This window comes from Brachyhypopomus gauderio, chromosome 13, assembly GCF_052324685.1.
Source record: "Brachyhypopomus gauderio isolate BG-103 chromosome 13, BGAUD_0.2, whole genome shotgun sequence".
In the NCBI taxonomy this organism is placed as follows: domain Eukaryota; kingdom Metazoa; phylum Chordata; class Actinopteri; order Gymnotiformes; family Hypopomidae; genus Brachyhypopomus; species Brachyhypopomus gauderio.
Genome location: NC_135223.1, coordinates 2,431,816 through 2,455,621, shown reverse-complemented (window position 1 = coordinate 2,455,621; position 23,806 = coordinate 2,431,816). Strand labels below are relative to the sequence as shown.

The following is a 23,806-nucleotide window of genomic DNA, read 5'->3' as shown; positions in this document are numbered from 1 at the left end:
GGCTTTGACTCCGCGGTGCTCCGGGATGCTGCAAACGTTGCCATGTCGTCGGGATCGTTCACATCTTGGCTGGGGGGGTCTGCGCTGGTTGACAACCAATTTAGGACGCTGGGTCTACATTGGCCGGTCGCTAGTGTCCAATTTAGCTAAAAGTTAACAATAAAACCCTCAGGAAAATACAACCTGTGAGCTGTTTAAATATTGTTAAATCCACTTCATGTGATAAAGATGACTAGACTATTAACATTGCCTATTAGCAAACAATTTAAATGAAGACAGCAATTGTACGGTAAATAGCCTATATAATATTGAATAAGTGCATAACTACATTTACTCAACAGACACCAAACAGAGTTTCTATGGAGGCATTCCTTGGCAATTCTTGGTGCAATATTCTTGCCAAATTATCTACAGACTAAATGACATCAATAGTTATTTACCTTAAAATATGAGTTTGTCAAGAGGTATGTATCAATTTGAGAGTTAATCTTTAAGAAAACAACCCAGATAATCATGTTTTAAGTCCCAAATCTAGTCTGTGTTGGTCTTGTGTGTGTATCGCAGAACCCTCACGTCTCTCACAGAGAGACAGAGAATAACTGGCTACCACTACTGTCCACCACTACTGTCCTGACAACTGTCCTGACTCTACAGTTTCCTTTAGATCTGCTGTGTTGCTGGTTGCGTTGTGTCAGTTCGTTAACGTGTCACAATGAAAACGCTACATTGTGCATTGTGAAACTACGTCCAAATTTGTTGATATTTGGAAGTTGTCAGTCGGTATATCTCGGTATATGTAGGATGTATCAGCCGATATTTGTCGGTCAGATGATGGTTGGTTGATGTCAGTCAGCAGGTAGAGTAGATGACCGACTAGTCTTGCATTCATCTGGACCTCTGGGTTCCCCACAAACATTTGTGGAGTCAGTAGAAGGTGTTGCACAGGAAAGCAGGGGAGTGCACACAGTGAAACGTGTGAGTGTGGTAAAAAGGAGATTGAATATATATATTGATAATCTGGGCCATGCGCTAGAGATTCATCCATCTCCAGACAAGATCAAAGCAATCAAACATGCTTCAGCCTTCACTGGTGTCACTGGTGTCAGGGTACCATGGCGGAGAACTTCTTCAGCACACAGGAGACGTGTGTCTCCTCGCGTGTGTATCCTGGACTCTTGTTCCTGTAGAGAACAAAAGTAGTGACGGAGAAAGAGGTTTCGGAGCTGATTGTTGGCGAGGAGATTTGCACTGATAGTAAATCACAAGTCCTTGTTGACAATACTCAGGGGGCACAGAAAACCTGCCCACTACAACTCAAGCTCGAATCCAGAGATGGGTCATTATTCTCTCAGATTGTCACTCTGGGTATTGTCCTGACTTTGCAGGGTCAAACAGGTCTATCCTTGGCTCCATTAAATGCTGTCCAACTGACACGTGCAGTGTGTGGAGATGTATACAGTCTCAACAACACATTATTGGATGGCTTGAAGTTGTGGACGTGCACAAGGTTTTAACAGGGATATGAATGGTTAAGCAAGTATTTGTCCTTTGGACACTAGAGAGACTGCAGAACGTGTGGGGACCGTGACGTCTAAAGCCACGTGGAAGGTAGAGTCCTAACGGGCGAGTGTGTGTCCTAAGGTGGGTGGGGACACCGAGTACCTTTGCAGGTCATGGTGATTCATGCCAGGTGGAGCAAAAGACACAAGTGTCCTTACATCCTGGTCCAAGGTGGAAGAGACCATAGACCAGCAGTGCCAGGCTCTTCAGAAACGTCCTCCAAAAGAAGGCGGTGGTTACAGAGCCTAACGTCACCCACAAGACCCAGCAGGATTCAGTAGCAGTTCAGAACTCAGTAGCATGTGCTCCAGCACGTTGTGCTCTGACGACCTCGTAGAGAAATGTGTGCACACATTCAGAAGCTGGAACATCACAGGTTGCTCACCCTGCCCTTGGCACGGAGGTCGAGCTCGCCCTCTTCCTAACGCGGTATTGCACAACGCTAAGTCACTCCAGCAGCGAATCACCTGCAGCCGTGTTCTTCCACAGACGTGTGTGCACCCGCACAGGCTTCATTTGTCCAGATGAAACATTTCGCTCTCTGCAAAGAGCAAAACCTGCAAATTCTTCAGCGTTACCGAAAAGTCGTTGAGCGAACTTTTTTTGTGCATAAGGTTGTACAAAGTATAAACACTGTGCGTGCATGCGCGAAGGCAATTTATCCTGCGCACCCTGACTTGACTGCAGTTTATAATTCATATAAAATATAAAATCTCAGTTATGAACCAATAAAACCAATATTTAATTGACCTCATAATCAGGGTCTTGATTGCAATTTCAGGCACAGCTGCGCTGCGTTACTGTACGTGACAAATGAGCACTGTTGATTGGCTCGAGAAGAGGCGTGGTTGTCATTCCTGATGGCGGCGTATCCTGGTCTTTGGCCATGAAACTCTTCGGAAAGCTGGCACCTTTTCCCCCAGCCGGAGGCTGAGAAAGAAGAGGAGGATGCTTCAGACAGAATGCTTGAGAGGACAGGAAGAAGGGATCAGGAGACCCTGCGTTTTAGCGATACCACTGATGAAACACCAACCATCTCAGAGATCACTGATGAAACACCAACCATATCAGAGATCACTGATGAAACACCAACCATCTCAGAGATCACCGATGAAACACCAACCATCTCAGAGATCACTGATGAAACACCAACCATCTCAGAGATGCCTTTCTAGATTTTCTTTCAGGAATCGTAGTTGTATATCAGGCAGGTAGCGTTATATTATTAGGGATTAGACAGTACTAATTCACAAACGTGCTTTTATAATCAAGTCTTGTTTCATGTTTATGGTAGTTGTGCTTCTCTGTTGGATGTTGGTATTTTATGTAAGGTATACTGGGGTTAATGGGAGGACAGTGTCCTGGCATATATTTCAGCTTTGAGAGGTTTGTGAGTCCATTTGACCTCTCTGCTGGTTATAGGTGATTCTGGCTTTGAAATAAATTAGTTTGAAAATATTTAAATTTGGCACTCGTAAACTGAACTCAGCAAAGTGACAGGAAGATGCATTCTATTGGGTTTGTACGTGTGTGTGTGTGTGTGTGTGTGTGTGTGTGTGTGTGTGTGACAGAGAGAGAGAGAGAGAGAGAGAGAGAGAGAGAGAGAGAGAGAGAGAGAGAGAGAGAGAGAGAGAGAGAGAGCATAGACACACTCATTTTTAGACTGGGCAAAACAAATGTTCATCCCATCTCTTGACAAGATGATTGGCAGGTGATCTGGATACAAACAGTGTAGGACTGCAGCACCTATCAGGACTTGTGTGTGTATGTTTATGTATATAAATGTGTGTGTTTATGTGTGTGTGTGTGTGTGTATGTTTATGTATTTAAATGTGTGTGCTTATGTGTGTGTGTGTGTGTGTGTGTGTGTGTGTCTGTGTGTGTGTGTGTGTGTGTGTGTAACTGTGTGTATTTGTGTGTGAGACAGGAATACGGTGCAGTCTAACTTTCGTTTGTGTGTTCTAGTGTATGTTTACGACAAAAGAGAGAAACTATGGCGCTCGCAATCATGTCTGCATGTCTCCCTGATACAGAAGGAGAGAGGGAGGAAGAAAGAGAGAGAGGGAGAGGGGAAAGAGAGACATATAGAGAGAAGGAGATGGGAGATGGAGAGAGATATGTGAAAGGACAGTGAGTAAAGGGTGGAGACGTAGAAGGAAAGAGTGTGCGTGTGCGCGAGAGAGATAGATAGATAGAGGGAGAGAGGGAGAGATAGATAGAGAGATGAGGAGAGGAGTAGTCACACACACACACACACACACACACACACACACACACACACACACACACACGCACACACACACACACACACACACACACACACACACACACACACACACACACACACACACACACACACACACACACACAAACATGGCTTCATGTGAATGACATGACCATTTCAGTGGAGGCACCAGTCTTCTTAGGAGAAACTAAAAACTGGTGTTCCAGCTGTAGAAATCTCTTAACCTAGGGACTCTAAATAATAACATGTATCAACTGGCAATCACATGCTACTTGTAGAATGGTCATGTGACAAGCCAATGGAATGTAAACAGATTGCCAGTATGAGATTTAAGGCTGGAGATTTAACCTTCTTAAGGTTCTTTCCCATGAAATGCATGTTCATTTAATTATGAGTGGCATTTCCGTAGCTTCAAATGATACACAAGCAAATTAGTTGAATATTTCATTTATTTTCACGCACACTTTGCAATCGAAACATTCTAAGAATCATAGTTTGGAATTGCTTGACCAGCTATGAATGAACAAACTTATTGGATGTTTTTGTTGTTTTGGTCTTTTGGTCCAAGCTCGGTCCAGTTAGCCAGATCCAAGCACTTTTTCTTCCTGACGTGGAAGTATAGGGGTGGTCCCTAGAGGACGTGTGGAAGGGTCTGAATGAGGCAGACAGTACAGAGTGAGCGTGGCGCTGGTCTCTTTTCCTTTTCTAGTTGTGGAACCTCAAAATTAATCTCAATCCTGACTTTGGTCTGAAAGTAACTGGTGTGAACATGTGTGCGTGCCCGTCATTACACACGGACACAGATAAGTGCTTGGAGTGTTTGTTCCCTAACAGAACAGTGTGTTCACTGGAGAATGCAGACAGTCTCATTGCTGTGTCGATATCTCACGCTGCTGTGGGTCAAGTCTGCTCAGAGCCACAAAATAACTTTTCATAGCACAGGCAGCCAAACGGTGAAAAACAAGTAGCGTTATCAGAGACCCTCAAGGCCGAGAGCTTCGACTGGCCCACTGTACAGTAGGAAGGTGTTAAGCCCAAAATGCAGACATGCTAAAGTTAACATTTGCCTTCATCATGTCTTTGTCAGTCTTCTTGTCAGTTTTGCCAAGCGACTCGTTGGTCTCTCGAGATTTACGTCGTTGTTTTCTCGTAGAGCAAAACTCTTATTTTGGCGTCTCGCTCGGTCATCCCCTCTCGTTTGATAATGACTTCGTTTACTTCCTCATCACAGTCTTTCGGTCACGAGGTCCCAAGCGCACAGATGGCTTTGGTGAAGTTGCCGAATGCCCTGGGGAGTCTTGGCCGAGCTCCCATCTCCGCGTCTCAGCGGGGAGCAGGGAGAAGCAGGGGAGGTGATGAGGAGAGTGAGGAAGAGAGAGAACATCAGGGAGAGGAGGAACTTGGGGTGGAGGGGTTGGGCCTGATCTATCACTCGGAGTGGTGGGCTTTCGAACGTAGACTTTCATTTCAGATGGGGTTAGGGATGATGTCATTCATGGGTGTCTATGACTGGTTTAGGTTAGCATATGGATCTCTGTTCTGGGATGAGGTTTGAAGTGTCATTGTTTGTTTTAGGAAACATATGCATCTCTGTTCTGGTGGTGGAGGTGGAGGTGGAGGTGGCATTTCTTACCAAGAATCTGTGAAGGTAGTTGGTAATGACTATTAATTAACATTTGGTTGAGTAATTCTACTACTCATGGTAGGTGTAAGTTTGTATGCGGTGTTTGTGGAGGCCTGTGTGTCTGTGGCTGGTGTATGTGTATGTATCACAAGTGACAGGGCTGCCAACTGGTGCCAGCTGTTTTCTGAACAGACAGTCTGGCAGTCAAAGAGACAAAGCTAAAAGATTAGCTTCAGTCTGAAGTTCAAACCAGCTGTGTGTGTGTGTGTGTGTGTGTGTGTGTGTGTGTGTGTTACACACTGGGATTACACATTGAAGTAATGGTTGAATATCATCTTTCACAATACACACACATACATAGACACATCTAGATTCAACTTCTTCACACACACACGTGAACACACACACATGCACATACACATACACACACACAGACACAGACACATGCATGCACACACACGCACACACACACACATACACACACGCACACACACACACACACACACACACACACACACACACACACACACACACACACACACACACACACACACACACACACATTCACACAAGAAATGTTAGAGGGATACAAATTGAAAGAGGGGGAACAGAATTTGGTTTGACAGAAATTATTTGCTCAAATTTGGTTTGTGTGTGTGTGTGTGTGTGTGTGTGTGTGTGTGTGTGTGTGTGTGTGTGTATGTGTGGATGTGTGTGGATGGGTGGATGTGTGGGTGTGTGTGTTAAACATCAGGAGAATGGAATCTTTTCTTGGTCAATAACCATAAGCCTGTCCTGACAGTATGACTTATTTCAGGTTTTGAAAGTGGGTGTGAAGTGGGTGGACACATTTGGTATAGAGTCTGCTGATTGGTTAGATCCAGGCAACTGGGACGGCCTGCAGAATATTACAGGTGAAAACACAGTTCCTGTTAAGAGGGAGACCTGAGTACATGTAGAATGAGTATGTGTGTGTACTTGTATGTCCACACAAATATACACATGAAACGAAGGTGGAATAAAGTTAGGTCAGCTGTTTATAGGAATGTGTGCGCGTGTATGTGTGTGTGTGCGTGTGTGTGAGCGCGTGCGTGTGTGTGTGTGTGTGTTTGTCTTATTTAAGTCTGCTTAGACCTTTAGATTACCTGGTGCCAGGACTCTGATTGATTAAGCACATACAGAGGAGACCTTGTGTTGGAGAACTTCATTAAAATCACCATGAAGGGATTTGCTTAAAGCACTTTTCACTGTGTTTTTTAGTTTAACTTTAGACCGTATGTCATTTTAAAGAACAAAAATTCTGACCCCACTTATATTATATAAGTGGGGTCAGTACAGTTATTATTTGAGACTTAAAATGGTCAGATCTTACTTTACGGAGACTAAGAAGCATGATTTCACTTTTCTTAGTCATTTCTATGTCACCGTTGAACTGTCAGAAGGAACTCAGGCCATACTGAGTTAATCCTGGACATGAAATTGATGAAGGCATCATACAATATACAGTTGTGAGGTTAATTAATGATAAAAAAGTCAATCAAAGTTGGTTTAATGAGATTGTTTACTTGGTTGGTTTTGTCAGGAATTATGGGAAATGACAAATCTCCAGCAGCCTGCAGTGTTTCTCAGATCCAGCCTTTGGTAGATGTTCCTCAGATCCAGCCTTTGGTAGATGTTCCTCAGATCCAGCCTTTGGTACATAAGCAACATCAAAGATAGCTTGTGTCTTGACTGAGATGTGTATTTAGAAAAATCTGTATTTTTAAAATAATAAAAAGGAAACAAATGTAGTATTAAGACCTATGTACAAGATTAAGTATGTTGGTTACTGTTCTAATGACATGTATTGTGACGTTGGGAGGCGAGAGAAGAACGGGGCACAGAGTCCTATCTTCTAGCACGAACGTTACTTTATTTAGTACAAAAGCGCAGACAGCGCACGTGGACCACACAAACATTCACACGTAAACAACTCTGACAAATACGAGCACGGGACACTGCGTGAACGCACATTAAATAGACAAACCACATGAGCCCCGAGAGTTCACGAGACGAGCCACAGGTGAGACCGATGAACATTCAGACACAACCACACCCACGAAGATCCACAGACGCAGACATCTAGACGTAGACAACGTAAACACACGCCCAAAGGGGAGGGGTCAGGGGCGTGTATGTAGTGTGTATGTATTGTATGTTGGTTACTGTACTAATGACATGCATGTTGGTTACCATACTGACATGTTTTGTATGTTGGTTAACTTTAAATCTTAAATCACAGCAAAATTCCTGCGAACTGATAATCTTGAATTTCTCCAGCAATACGGAGATTTAATTATGGTTAATTATCTGTGTTTACCTGATGTGAGCAGTCCAGTATAAACAGATCTTTGTGTCTTGGTCTCCATCTCTGTACAGCAGATAGCGAGGATGTTAACGTCTCGCCAACTGCCTGGGCTGTGTGATGGTCTCTCCCACACCAAACACAACTCTGATTCTGTGGATAAATTTTGTTCTTTCTTCGGTTTGTCCTAATCTGGATTAATTTAGCATTTATTAGTCTTAACTCTGTCAGCATGTTTGAAGTTATTCTCATACGAGCAGTTCATCGTCTTCAGGTATGGCTGCAGGGAGGGGCTAGCACGTAATCCTGTGTACCTCGAACCATTTAACAGAATATTCATAGCATGAACGATCTTGCTTCTGCTTATTCTTTTTATCGAAGAAAAGTCAGCAATCTCACAGGGACCTGAGGTTTCTTTGCCTTCGTGTAATTCCAATAACTTTCCTGCATGTGTGAGGAGCAATCCGATCTCCTCTACTGAACTGTCACAAAACCCACAACTTACACGTCACCAGAGGCTCTGGTCAGCATTCCTAAAATACATACAGTGCCATTCATAGCAGAGTGGACGATGTATGGGAAACACATGCTTTTAGTTGAACATTTCAACCCCCCCGAGAACGCTGCTCGCTAAGGCACCTGGAACATTCTAAAAAGGTTCTGACCCCAAAGTTTGATTCCACATATTAATGTTTATTTGCTTTTTTATGTTGTTTTTAAAGCAAAGACATACCTCATACATCCTGTTCTAAAGTAGACGACTCTTGAATTAATATAGTGATCCATATACTTAGATTAACATACAGCACTGAGAGGTATTTATTATCTGAATGAAAGGGGTTGTCATTCAGTCTGTTGTCCACAAAGTGTTGATGCGCATTGGGAGTTGATTTCCCACTAAGAACAACACTCTCATACAGGACTGACGGTCTTCCCTTGGTCCTTCAGGACTGAAGGTCTTCTGTTGTTCCCTTAGGACTGAAGGTCTTCCCTTGAAATAAACTGAAGTAAACTGTGATGGAGACTCTTTGCTCCTTGCTGATGAGGATTAAATAGAATGGCCATGGTTCAGTAAACAGAAGGAGAAACCACCATCTCTCTCCCTCTCCCTACACCCTCATCTCCTCCCTACACCCTCTTCTCCTCCCTACACCCTCCTCTCCTCCCTACATCCTCCTCTCCTCCCTACACCCTCCTCTCCTCCCTACATCCTCCTCTCCTCCCTACACCCTCCTCTCCTCCCTACATCCTCCTCTCCTCCCTACACCCTCATCTCCTCCCTACATCCTTCCATCCACTCTCTGCTCCTCTTCTCCCTTCCTGTCTGCTCTCAATCCCCTGCCTGTACTTCCTTTGTGCTCCCTTACTCCCTCTCTCTCTCTTTCTCTCTCTCTCTGTTCGTGTGTGTGTGTTCGTGTGTGTGTGTTCCTCCCCCGTCCTGTGAGAGTTCATCAGTTCACTCCAGTCTCGGACCACATGAATAATCATCAACAGACCAAAACACTCTGTCTGATGTCTCCTGTTTCATTACCACCTCTGGGGTCTTTGTGTGTGTGTGTGTGTGTGTGTGTGTGTGTGTGTGTGAGAGAGAGAGAGAGAGAGAGAGAGAGAGAGAGAGAGAGAGAGAGAGAGAGAGAGAGAGAGAGAGAGAGAGAGAGAGAGAGAGGGGAGAGACTGAAGATGGGGTCTGAAGTGAAGCAAGAAACATATGTACACATATGCTTTATGATATATGACACCAAAAGTCAGACTGTGTGTGTGTGTGTGTGACTGGTTTTAATTAATGATTCTGGTGGGAGGGTCCCCAGTGTACACACCCATGTCATCTGGTCAAACAGTGAGGGATACTGGAGTATTGTGACCTTTTAACTTCACATCTGAAGTGCCGTGGCAATGAGGAACATATGTGATTCAAATCTTAATGATCTAATCACTAAAGCTTTTATTCATGACAGAGCCCCATGTACAATTATTTAGTAAGTAAAGTAAGTAAAGTAAATAAAATTTGTAATTTAAAAATATTAACATTTTCAAATAATAAGGACTGTTGACTATGGCTGTGCAATTCTGCAAAAACAATATATATCATTTGGATATTTTTTAAAACTCATGGACGATTTATCTTTGGATGTGCAAAAATAATAAGCTACCTACAGCAGGCAAGTAGTAAAAAAAACCTCTTAAAATTCCTTAATATTCCTAAATATTACATACACATATGACATATACAACCCCATATTACATACACATATGTCATATACAACCCCATATTACATACACATATGACATACACAACCCCATATTATATACACACGACATACACAACCCCATATTACATACACATATGACATCACAACTCCATATTACATAAACATATGACATATACAACCCCATATTACATACACATATGACATCACAACTCCATATTACATACACATATGACATATACAACCCCATATTACATACACATATGACATCACAACTCCATATTACATACACATATGACATATACAACCCCATATTACATACACATATGACATATACAACCCCATATTACATACACATATGACATATACAACCCCATATTACATACACATATGACATTCACAACTCCATATTACATACACATATGACATATACAACCCCATATTACATACACATATGACATATACAACCCCATATTACATACACATATGACATCACAACTCCATATTACATACACATATGACATATACAACCCCATATTACATACACATATGACATCACAACTCCATATTACATACACATATGACATATACAACCCCATATTACATTCACATATGACATCACAACTCCATATTACATACACATATGACATATACAACCCCATATTACATACACATATGACATATACAACCCCATATTACATACACATATGACATATACAACTCCATATTACATACACATATGACATATACAACCCCATATTACATACACATATGACATTCACAACTCCATATTACATACACATATGACATATACAACCCCATATTACATACACATATGACATATACAACCCCATATTACATACACATATGACATCACAACTCCATATTACATACACATATGACATATACAACCCCATATTACATACACATATGACATCACAACTCCATATTACATACACATATGACATATACAACCCCATATTACATACACATATGACATATACAACCCCATATTACATACACATATGACATATACAACCCCATATTACATACACATATGACATCACAACTCCATATTACATACACATATGACATATACAACCCCATATTACATACACATATGACATCACAACTCCATATTACATACACATATGACATATACAACCCCATATTACATACACATATGACATATACAACTCCATATTACATACACATATGACATATACAACCCCATATTACATACACATATGACATCACAACTCCATATTACATACACATATGACATATACAACCCCATATTACATACACATATGACATATACAACTCCATATTACATACACATATGACATATACAACCCCATATTACATACACATATGACATATACAACCCCATATTACATACACATATGACATATACAACCCCATATTACATACACATATGACATCACAACTCCATATTACATACACATATGACATATACAACCCCATATTACATACACATATGACATCACAACTCCATATTACATACACATATGACATATACAACCCCATATTACATACACATATGACATATACAACTCCATATTACATACACATATGACATATACAACCCCATATTACATACACATATGACATCACAACCCCATATTACATACACATATGACATATACAACCCCATATTACATACACATATGACATCACAACTCCATATTACATACACATATGACATATACAACCCCATATTACATACACATATGACATATACAACTCCATATTACATACACATATGACATATACAACCCCATATTACATACACATATGACATCACAACCCCATATTACATACACATATGACATATACAACCCCATATTACATACACATATGACATATACAACTCCATATTACATACACATATGACATATACAACTCCATATTACATACACATATGACATCACAACTCCATATTACATACACATATGACATATACAACCCCATATTACATACACATATGACATATACAACCCCATATTACATACACATATGACATATACAACTCCATATTACATACACATATGACATATACAACCCCATATTACATACACATATGACATTCACAACTCCATATTACATACACATATGACATATACAACCCCATATTACATACACATATGACATATACAACTCCATATTACATACACATATGACATATACAACCCCATATTACATACACATATGACATATACAACCCCATATTACATACACATATGACATATACAACTCCATATTACATACACATATGACATATACAACCCCATATTACATACACATATGACATATACAACTCCATATTACATACACATATGACATATACAACCCCATATTACATACACATATGACATCATAACTCCATATTACATACACATATGACATACACAACCCCATAGTATATGTTACATATTACATACAGATATACACAACTCCATATTACATGTTACATACACATATGACATACACAACTCCATATTACATATTTACCAGTGATGTAATCTGACCACTTTTTTTCAGTAACGAGTAATCTAACGAGTTACTATTTCCAGTAATCAGATTAAAGTTACTTATCCAAGTAACTGTGCGTTACTATATTTGTCATTTGTCACCTATTTGTTGCACACCTGTAATGCAGCTCATGCTGTGGAGTGAGGAGGCGGACACAAATGCTGAGGAGAGAGAGATTTAATGAAGGGAATTCCAAACTCAGGGTCAAACAAAAAAGCAATGGTCAAGTCCGATAAGGAGTCAGAAGAAGAAACATACTGAAACACGACTGAATAATATACTTGAAATAAAGCATGGGTAGAACGCAGAACAAAAGAAACAACTAGGAAACAAACAGAGCGAGTGGGCAGCGAAAACAAGAAGTACTCACAGAACTGGAACACAGAATCAGGATAACACTGGAATAAATACATGAACACAATCACCGACACGGAGGAGAAATACAAAGGGGTTTAAACACACAGGACTAAACTAGACACAGGTGAAGACACTGACGACACGGGCGTGGCGGACAGAGGGAAACTGGTAACAGACAAGCAAGGCGGGATTAACAAGCAAGGAACAACACAGACACGAGGAGCAGGAAGACCGGAGTGACAGCTAGGAGAGGGGGGCGTAGCCCTACGTGACAACACCACGCGTCAACCTGTGAACGGCAGAAGCGGTTAGACGTGAGGCGTCATTACTTGCGGTGTTCTCCGATATGATGTGTGGTAGTGTAAAGAAATACCCCCCAAAAAACAGGGGAAGGAACATTTTCCTGATGAATTTTAATGTTGCGTTGTGTTCCAGGCTTGAAAAGCTTGAAAATGCTTGAAATTTTACCTGTATTTTGTTTCACAACAAATATCTGACTGAATAGTTAGGTTGTATTATGTTTACAAATAATACCATGCAGTGACACAAACGTAATGTCCGGAGATATATCGTTACTGTTAAAAATACACTTCCAATAAAGTGAGTACTGGCAAAACTTCATTTTGTCATTGTCGACAGCTGCTCAAAAGAACTACCGTAATAAAGTAACTTGTAATCTAACTTAGTTACTTTAACAATCAATTAATCAATAAAGTAACTAAGTTACGTTTTAAAGGAGTAATCAGTAATCAGATTACATTTTCAAGGTAACTATGCCATCATTGCATATTACATATACATATGACATATACAACCCCATATTACATACACATATGACATAACACAACCCCATATTACATACACATATGACATACACAACTCCATATTACATATACATCTGACATATACAACCCCATATTACATACACACATGACATACACAACTCCATATTACATACACATATGACATACACAACCCCATATTACATACACACATGACATACACAACTCCATATTACATATACATATGACATACACAACCCCATATTACATACACACATGACATACACAACTCCATATTACATATACATATGACATACACAACTCCATAGTATATATTACATATTACATATACAACTCGATATTACATACACATATTACATATACAACTCCATATTGCATATACATATGACACATACAACTCCATATTACATATACATATGATATATACAATTCCATATAACATACTACATACATATATGACATATAACTCTGTATTACATATTAGATACGCATATGACTGCAAACAACTCTATATTATATATTACATATTACAGATACAAATGACATATACATCCATATTTCTGTCTGTTTTAATCTTTACATGTCCTTAACAATTTGGATTAGCAGATTTTGAAAATCACGTTAAAACATAAAAAAAAATCATCGTGAAATCACACTACTGTCAACATTATTAATGAACTGATTCAGAAATTCATTGCCAAAAGTTTCTCTGGTAGTATTTTTGTGTGTGAGAGTGTGTTTTGGCAAATTCCTGAAAATGGTCATTTGAGGTCTTGGCCTGCTTGCTGTGCTGCTGTTTATGTGTGTACTCAGCAAATTTGGAGAAGCTCGTATGCTGACTTAAGCGCTCACTACTGCAGAGTGTGTGAGTGTAACCCCGTACGAGGTTATGGATACTATACTCAAGTGTTCACTACTGCAGAGTGTGTGAGTGTAACCCCGTACGAGGTTATGGATACTATACTCAAGTGTTCACTACTGCAGAGTGTATGAGTGTAACCCCGTATCTTTTGCACAATAAAATCATGTTCTTTTACGTTCTAGATGTGTACGAGAGAATGCACACTCACACATGCACATTTGTAACCTGGTTCATGCCTTTAGAAATACACTAGATTCATGAATTTGGGTTATGGGCCATGGTGACTGTCCCGTAATGAGAAGAAAGCTGCAATATTTCATCTCCATTACTTTTTTAACAGGACCAGAGTTCCAGAACGGCTGCATAATTACAAGTGACTAATGAAGCTATTCTGAGCGCAAAGCTGAATGAAAGATTTGAAAAAATGTTCAGATGTTCATTCATTATTGATTTCATTTCCTATTATGACAGCGGAGTAGGTAGTGTCAAGCCAGTTGCTCTGAGAGAGGTTGCCGGAGGAACAGAAGTACAGTGGAAGTACAGTGCTGACTGTACACACACACACACACACACACACACACACCCACGCACACGCACATACACAGTGCAGTGAATAAATTATCTGGCGTTATTCTGCCTCACCACCATGACACAGCAGCACTAACACCTCACCATTGTGTTTCACCACCATGACACAGCAGCACTAACACCTCACCATTGTGTTTCACCACCATGACACACCAGCACTAACACCTCACCATTGTGTTTCACCACCATGACACAGCAGCACTAACACCTCACCATTGTTTCACCACCATGACACAGCAGCACCAACATCTCACCATTGTGTTTCACCACATGACACACCAGCACTAACACCTCACCATTGTGTTTCAGAAGTAACACAATTTAAAAAGTATCTTATAGTTGTGTATATTTTAATCACGTAAAGGTTCAGTATATTTAATATTTGTAGGTCCTGTATGTTAACAGGAGGGTTATTATACAACACAGAGTTTCACAGAGAACAAAAACCTGGCTGTAATGTTAATTATTCTTGGTAATGATTAAGGGTCTGACATTTGCATGAGGGGTCACAGAACGTGTTAGATATAGTTAAACACTGTGTGAGAAAGACCTATTAGAACTATAAAGGTCAGAAGAAATTAACGGGCAGTTAATTGTCGAGCAGAACAAATCAAACACTTGTAGTAAAAGCTACAGCCAGTGCTTTTGCTATAAGGCTTGTTCATGCTCCTAGGACTTAGGTTGTCAGGGGCAATGCCTCTGATAGAGTCTCCCAATGCAAATTGGTCCTAGGTGCTGACATGTGTGCACAACATCACGTGGACATCAGGGGGCAGTGGCTCTGGACTGGCATATGGGGGTGGTGGTTCCCATGTTTAAGAAAGGGGACCGGAGGGTCCAACTATGGGCGGAACACACTCCTCAGCCTCCCCGGTAAGATCTATATCCAGTTGATAGTCAAATCTCACTTACAAGAAGAACAGTGCGGGTTTCGTCCTGGTCGTGGAAAACTGTACCAGCTTTTCACCCTTGCGAGGGTCCCAGACGGTGCATAGGTAGTATAGGGTACTGGGTCCGCTGCTTTGGGAGAATAGGGTACTGGGCCCACTGATCCGGGAGTATAGGGTACTGGGCCCACTGATCCGGGAGTATAGGGTACTGGGCCCACTGATCTGGGAGTATAGGGTACTGGGCCCACTGATCTGGGAGTATAGGGTACTGGGCCCAATGCTCCAGGAGTATAGGGTACTGGGCCCACTGATCCGGGAGGTACTGGACCCGCTGCTATGGGCTATCCAGTTCCTGTACAAATGGAGCAGGAGCTTGGTTCGCATGGCTGGCAGTAAGTCAGCCTGGTTTCCAGTTGGGGTTGGACTCCGTCAGGGGTTGGACTCCCTTTGTCACCGATAAAGGTTATGAACAGACTGTCCAGCATGCCCAACTGGGAGGAGACCCTGGGGAAGACCCAGACACGCTGGAGAGATTATATCTCTCGGCTGTCCTGTGAACACCTCGGTATCCCCCCAGAGGAGGTAGAAGAGGTGGCTGGGGAGAGGGACACCTGGACCTCTTTGATTAGGCTACTGCCCCCGCAACACGGATAAGTGGATGTTGATGGATGGATGGATGGACTTGTTTAACAAGAGTACGTAACGTGTACATTTTTAGCATGTATGCTTATGTAGCACGTGTACTCATTTACCACATGTGCTTATTTAGCATGTGTACTTATTTAAAACACACGTGAAAAACATGTTAAAGGGGAGTGTATAAATCTGCTCACAAGTGAGTAACCCCACTGTCCAAAACAACACGGACTTTGCTGCATAGCCATTTTTGCTAAATGTACAAGAAGACCTTTGACATAAACAATAATAAAAAATATATATATACAGTATATAAAATGGAAGACATTCCAGCCTGTATTCCATCCACTGTGAGCTGAACAGTCAGACCTGAGTAAGTGACTGAATAAACAGAAGGCAGTAAATCCTCGGCCAATCAGCAGAGTGCTTTCGTCTGACTGGCATGAGATGCAGACTCCGCCCATGTCCCATCTGTCCTGATTGTACAGCATATACAGTAAGACGGAGAATTTTGATGCTACTCTCAGAGGTTTTTCTGTGCACTGCCTAAGTCTGGATCTCCCCTTCAGATATTTGCAGTATTTCAAGGATCTCTGGTGGCAAAGGAGTATAACTACTTGCAGCCTTTGTATTCATGTCAGACGCTGCTTTGCCAGAGACATAAAAGAGAATGTATGGTTGTTTAAACCACCGTGTCCCATGCAAGCGATGGAGAATGCTCTCCAATGGAAAGTTATAAATCATGCAGCTGAAACAGAATATTTTAGCAATTGTGAAAACAGCTATTTTTATGAACCCTTAAAGTCTGGAAATTTTTTCTCTCCAAATATTAAAATGCTGTGTTCAATAAATTACTTATTAAAACATAATTGATTGCACTTTAAAAATAAATGAAAATGTGAGGGTTTTTTTGTACTGTTTCAGTGGGTTCAGTGATCCAAAAGTGAGCTCCAACTTTTCAAACATAGATGCCATCAGAATAATGTCATTCTTACCTCTGAGTGCTGCCCTCTAGTGACCAGGAGTTCAGCTGACAGCAATGTATCTGTCAGTGTCTCATGCCTGGGGCATTAGGACCTTGTGGTGCGGAACCTGTCCAATGTGATGTCTGCAGCATTGATATCTGCTGTATAAAGCTGATATTCACACCGGTCTTTGATGTTTTGTCTGGGGATGTTTTTCCTCTTTGCTGTGAAATTTGTAAACAGTGTCTTGGGACCTCATCTCTCATTTGTGGATTATGAGAATGTAATGTCATTGTGAACAAAAGCATGCAGCCTGGAGCATATGAGCACACTGTGTGTCCTTTGCACGTGGCTAAAAGTTCAGACTTGTTTGTGTGTCGCTGGAATGATACCCATGTTCACTCAAGCCCAGGCATTACGAATGAGAGCCAGAGATCTTCAAATCCTGGAGACATTTATATGCCGTAGTTTAGTTATCTTACAGCCCACCAGTGTGTGTGTGAAAGAGAGAGAGCCATTTAAATGTGTACAGGGGCCAAAAGACTCTTAATTGCAGTAGCATCAGTCCAGATATATAACCAGCAGCCAAATGACTGAAATCTCAGTCATAAATCTGAGTCATAAATCTCCAGCAGGGAAATTTACAATCCAGAAATCCAGTTTGAAAACAAAACCCATCTGTAATATTAAAACTGCGCAATCTTTTGAATCAGATGCATCCAAGTATTCAGTGTGAATATCAACAATGTTTTTGGCTTGCTTATTTATTTATTGTTTTACATTTTGCCCTTTTATACCAGTAATGTATTCAGTACATCACATTAGAAATGTTCTTTGGTCTGAAACAAAATCTCTACTTTGAACACTTATGAAAGACACACTAGAGGCACAGGAGTGGTAGTGGTGCTGGTCCAGATGTGTGTGTGCGGGGCAACTCTGCCATGCCTGTCAGTCCTCTCCTGCCTGCCTGACCTCATTCAGCGGGGCTGGCTTTGATCGTGGTTTATATTTACACCAGCACACCTGCACGTTACGGCCCACTGATGCATGACAGTCCTCGGATCTGTGATACTTATGTGCATGTGGAAGAAAGAGAAAGAGACAGAAACACTGACAGAAACGGTGAGAGGAATGAAGAGAGATAGAGAATGATAAATACTGATTGAGGGAAAGATAGAGAGGAACTGAGACTGTGAGAGATCGTAAGATTGAAAGAGAGAAGAGCAAAGTACATAATAGGCCATTTGTGATTGTGTTAAATGACTCAAATCATGAGTCATTTGTTTTGCCTCTTTAGTGTCACATGACGCACTTCACCTGAACACCACCTCTGCCTCGACTCTCCTGAAGTAGAAGGCCAAGCCTCTTCACTAAGTAGCTGCATTCATTCAGTGCACATAAACGATTTATACAGTCAAGGAATGACAAGTTTAGCTCCTGAGATTAGAGCGCCCCGGATCCTGTCCCATTACACGTCCTAATCAGAACTTCTTGAAAATACGGCCGCGGGTCTCTCTCTCCTGTCTCGTGGAGGCGGAACCGGAGCCTTTTCCGTGAGAAACACTGCATAATTAGTCTCGCAAAAGTGAGTCCCGCTTCCTGCCGAAGATCAAAGCTACTACCGATTCCACAACACTACAATGAGCCGCATTCGAACCGCCAATGAAATTCACAGTCTGTTCACGATTCTCTGTTCTCAGAAAGTTCTGGATTGTACTAGGAAGGCGACTCCTTGAATTCTTGAAATTGATGGTGTCACTGATATTGCACAATACCAGCATTTTATTGCATGATTTTTATTTAAAGAATCGTGTGCAGGACACTTAAAACCGAGAAACATAATCAGTCAGGCCAACAAAGCGAATGAATCTACACCAACTGTGGAAATTGATAAAGTCACAAAGAGTTGACAGTTCAATCACCCTGACTTACATTTTCGGATTCTGTCGGATCAGAGCCAGAGTGGGTATTGGGTGCTGAGTGGAAATCGATAGATCCGTAGAGCTGCACATTCAGTTGCTCGGTGTCTTCAGTCCTCTGCACTGCTGTCAGCCTGTCCTGCTACAACTTCAGCGTCTACCTGTTCCTGACAGTGCCCCCCCCCCCCCCCCCTTTCCACCGTGTGTGTGTGTGTGTGTGTGTGTGTGTGTGTGTGTGTGTGTGTGTAAGTAAGAAATACTCAGGGTTTAATTTGCAATATAATTTTGGAATTACGTTTTTTGGAATTACGAAAAACAGTCTGACATTTTTAGCAGTTAAACCAGCCATACGGATCTCCACCCCATGAGACAAGGGTCATGTCCACACATCCCCCTACACTGAGACGAGGGTCATGTCCACACGTCCCCCTACACTGAGACAAGGGTCATGTCCACACGTCCCACTACACTGAGACGAGGGTCATGTCCACACGTCCCCCTACACTGAGACGAGGGTCATGTCCACACGTCCCCCTACACTGAGACAAGGGTCATGTCCACACGTCCCACTACACTGAGACGAGGGTCATGTCCACACATCCCCCTACACTGAGACGAGGGTCATGTCCACACGTCCCCCTACACTGAGACAAGGGTCATGTCCACACGTCCCACTACACTGAGACGAGGGTCATGTCCACACGTCCCCCTACACTGAGACAAGGGTCATGTCCACACGTCCCCCTACACTGAGACGAGGGTCATGTCCACACATCCCCCTACACTGAGACGAGGGTCATGTCCACACGTCCCACTACACTGAGACGAGGGTCATGTCCACACGTCCCCCTACACTGAGACGAGGGTCATGTCCACACGTCCCCCTACACTGAGACGAGGGTCATGTCCACACATCCCCCTACACTGAGACAAGGGTAATGTCCACACGTCCCCCTACACTGAGACGAGGGTCATGTCCACACGTCCCCTTACACTGAGACGAGGGTCATGTCCACACGTCCCCTTACACTGAGACGAGGGTCATGTCCACACGTCCCCCTACACTGAGACGAGGGTCATGTCCACACGTCCCACTACACTGAGACGAGGGTCATGTCCACACGTCCCACTACACTGAGACGAGGGTCATGTCCACACGTCCCACTACACTGAGACGAGGGTCATGTCCACACATCCCCCTACACTGAGACAAGGGTCATGTCCACACGTCCCATATCAGGCAGCCATCTCTTGAAATTCACCTCTTCATTTAAAAGCATATGTGCTGAGCATATTGGCCTGTGGGGCTGCTCGAACAGCTAGACAGGCGTTTTCGTATTCGAGGAGACTCGTGGGAGATTAGATGAATGGCGAGTGACGGTGTCAGAGTGACTTTGAGCTGTGTGGTGACGGCTGAGGCCACAAGGGGGCTCCAGAGACACATTCCCACGAATTAAACGGGAACATAACTGCTGTACCTCGGGGACGGCTTTAATCTGTCACTCCCTTTTTTCAAGAAGTGCCAATTTTAGTTCCGACTTTGGATTCAGCTGCTTTTTGAAATGTTTTGCTGTAGCTCACTGCCTATATAAAGACATGTATTACACTGCATTTTCAAAGTTATTTGGCTTATACTGTGTTTTGTGTTTAAAGATGTAGCTAATATATTCTGGTCCCTGAAGCCCCAGCTGTGGACAGTGATACTGGGAAAGTGCCTGATGAATCACCTCTGTTACAATTATTTCTTCAGGCCCATGAAGGTCACAGGTGTACAAAACATGTATCCATGGATTTGTCTTTATATTTCAAAGTCCTTTTGTCTGTTGTCACTCAGATGACAGCTAAGGAATGGTGCTGAGGAGATCTAGACTAAGCAGAGTGTGTTTGACTTTAAAGAGACAGGTTTCCCTTTTGAGTTGGTCCCCACAAGAGTTCTTCCTCACGCCTGAGGACGTTCTTCCTCACTGCTGTCACTACTGGCCTGTTCACTGGGGGGGGCTTCTCAGCCTGATTCCTATGAAGCTGCTTTGATTGAGTCGCAAACCCAGTATTGTGAATCGGTTGCCTCCATTTTGACAGAGGTGTCCTACATTGGTTTATTTCTCCTGGGCATGACCAGACATAGCGGCCGGTTACTGAGTCGGTGGAATTACCAAACTAGCAGGAAACACTGCAGGGTTTGTGTGTGTGTGTGTGTGTGTGTGTGTGTGTGTGTGTGTGTGTGTGTGTGTGTGTGTGTGTGTGTGTGTGTGTGTGTGTGTGCGCGCATCTGGTGGGGAAATTTGTCGTGACTCATAGAGTCTGAGGTAGGTAGAATGTGATTGAAAGATCTGGCCCCTAAGGGTACGGATGCATACCCAAGGGTGTTCTCTCTCTCTCTCTCTCTCTCTCTCTCTCTCTCTCTCTCTCTCTCTCTCTCTCTCTCTCTCTCTCTCTCCCACACACACAGACACAAAGACTTGTTGCAAATGTTGACCCTGAAAGCATCTACTTACCATAACCTCTTGTGACACATTAGCTAATAATAACATATATACACGCTCATTCATGGGTGCGTGCACACACACACCTTGGTGTTTTGTTTAGCAGCCTGTTAACTTGTTTGGGTTAATAACTTTCCTCAGATTATCTAGTACATTCCTGCGTAAAATATTATGGCCACAATTAACACGTTTGAAGTGAGTAAGACTCAACTTCCATGACTAACGCAGCACATTGTTAAAAACCTGCAGGATACCTTTGGTTTTCCTAAAACGCAGGGGACCCGGATGGTCGTAATTCATTTGTTTAGTTTGGAAAGTCGCACAAAAGTCAGACTGTTGCATCGCGGTGACTAATGCTCTATTCCAGATAAAAGAAGGCTGTTTAGGTGAAGTTTGTCTTGACTTTCACATATCTTTCAGGCACTGGGACACCTTACATCTCTGCCATATCTTACGTTACGTTTCTCTTTTTAACTTAGAAAAGACTGAAAATGGATATTTGAATAAAAAAATACTTTATATATCTACGTTTGAAATTTTGTGTAATTATCACACACAAGGACACAGTAAGTAGAGCTGGGGGTTATGTAGAGGACAGAGGTCAAAGTCGGAGGTTAAAGCGTGAAGGCCCCTTTACCCCGACTTCACTGAAGTGACAGTGGTTTTGACGGCAGGTTAATTTACATATTGTCCAGGTCATAAGTTGACCTCTCATGGGCTCATGTTTGATATGGGAGGGTGATATTGAGGGTGTATTTGCAGTTCCACATTCCTGCAATAATCTCTTGGGGCACTTTTGACGGAGGGGCTCTATAGAATGAAATAGCTCCATGACTGCTCAGTAATTTACAGCGAGTAAAAATAGACATCACTGTGGAGATGTTCTGAAAGCTGCTGGGGTGGGGAAGGCGATAGAAACGGGGCCCGCCAAATCCATAATCTGTATTATTAGAGGGCTTTTATATAACACACACATGACACACACGCACATGAATTCAAGAAGTTGGACACAAACACAAATCCAGACATATTGGTATAACAAGCTAAGATATATCTTTAACACTTGTAAAATTCATTCCCTGTGTGTGCTCTCCTTTCTTATAGGTGTGTGTGTGTGTGTGTGTGTGTGTGTGTGTGTGTGTGTGTGTGTGTGCATCTGTCCTTTGGTTTATGAAAAACAACTGGCACCATATATATAGATATGATAAGTGTGCTCAGTTCAAATGATTGATTGCATTGATTGCATATCCAGATGGCTCCATAGGTAATAATAGTGTAACGTTATGTCACTAGGGAGAGGCAGGGACTTAATCCTGTGATGAAACGCAGAGCTTTTGCTGTTTGTGTGTGTGTGTGTGTGTGTGTGTGTGTGTCCATACCATCGTGTTAGTGTGTGTGAGGCTGCACACAGTCCTCATGTCTGAGCTTTATTGGTTCGTTTATGTGTTTATTTCTTTTCCTTCTCCTGGGTCTCCACCCATCCGGTTTTCCTCAAACAGGGGCTGAGTACAGCAAACCCAGGTAAACACCCAGTCACTGATGGGTTTATGTCCGGGGGTTTCTGGGAAATGGGGTAGGCGGTGACCTCAGGATCGGTACCTTGGTAGTGCATCCTGGGCTGTGCTGTGTAATCCACTGAATTGGACCACATGGCAAACATAGGGACCAGGAACACAGGGGATATGGGGCCAGGTGTGTGTGTGTGTGTGTGTGTGTGTGTGTGTGTGTGTGTGTGTGTGTGTGTGTGTGTGTGTGTGTGTGTGTGTG

General features: G+C 42.3%; 1 protein-coding gene across 1 annotated transcript in view; it reads left to right on the top strand.

Annotated features, from left to right (window-relative positions):
• The window catches only part of kiaa1217 (KIAA1217 ortholog), a 110,436-nt gene that overhangs the window by 985 nt on the left and 85,645 nt on the right, over positions 1-23,806 (top strand). The gene's annotated exons all lie outside the window — the stretch shown is intronic.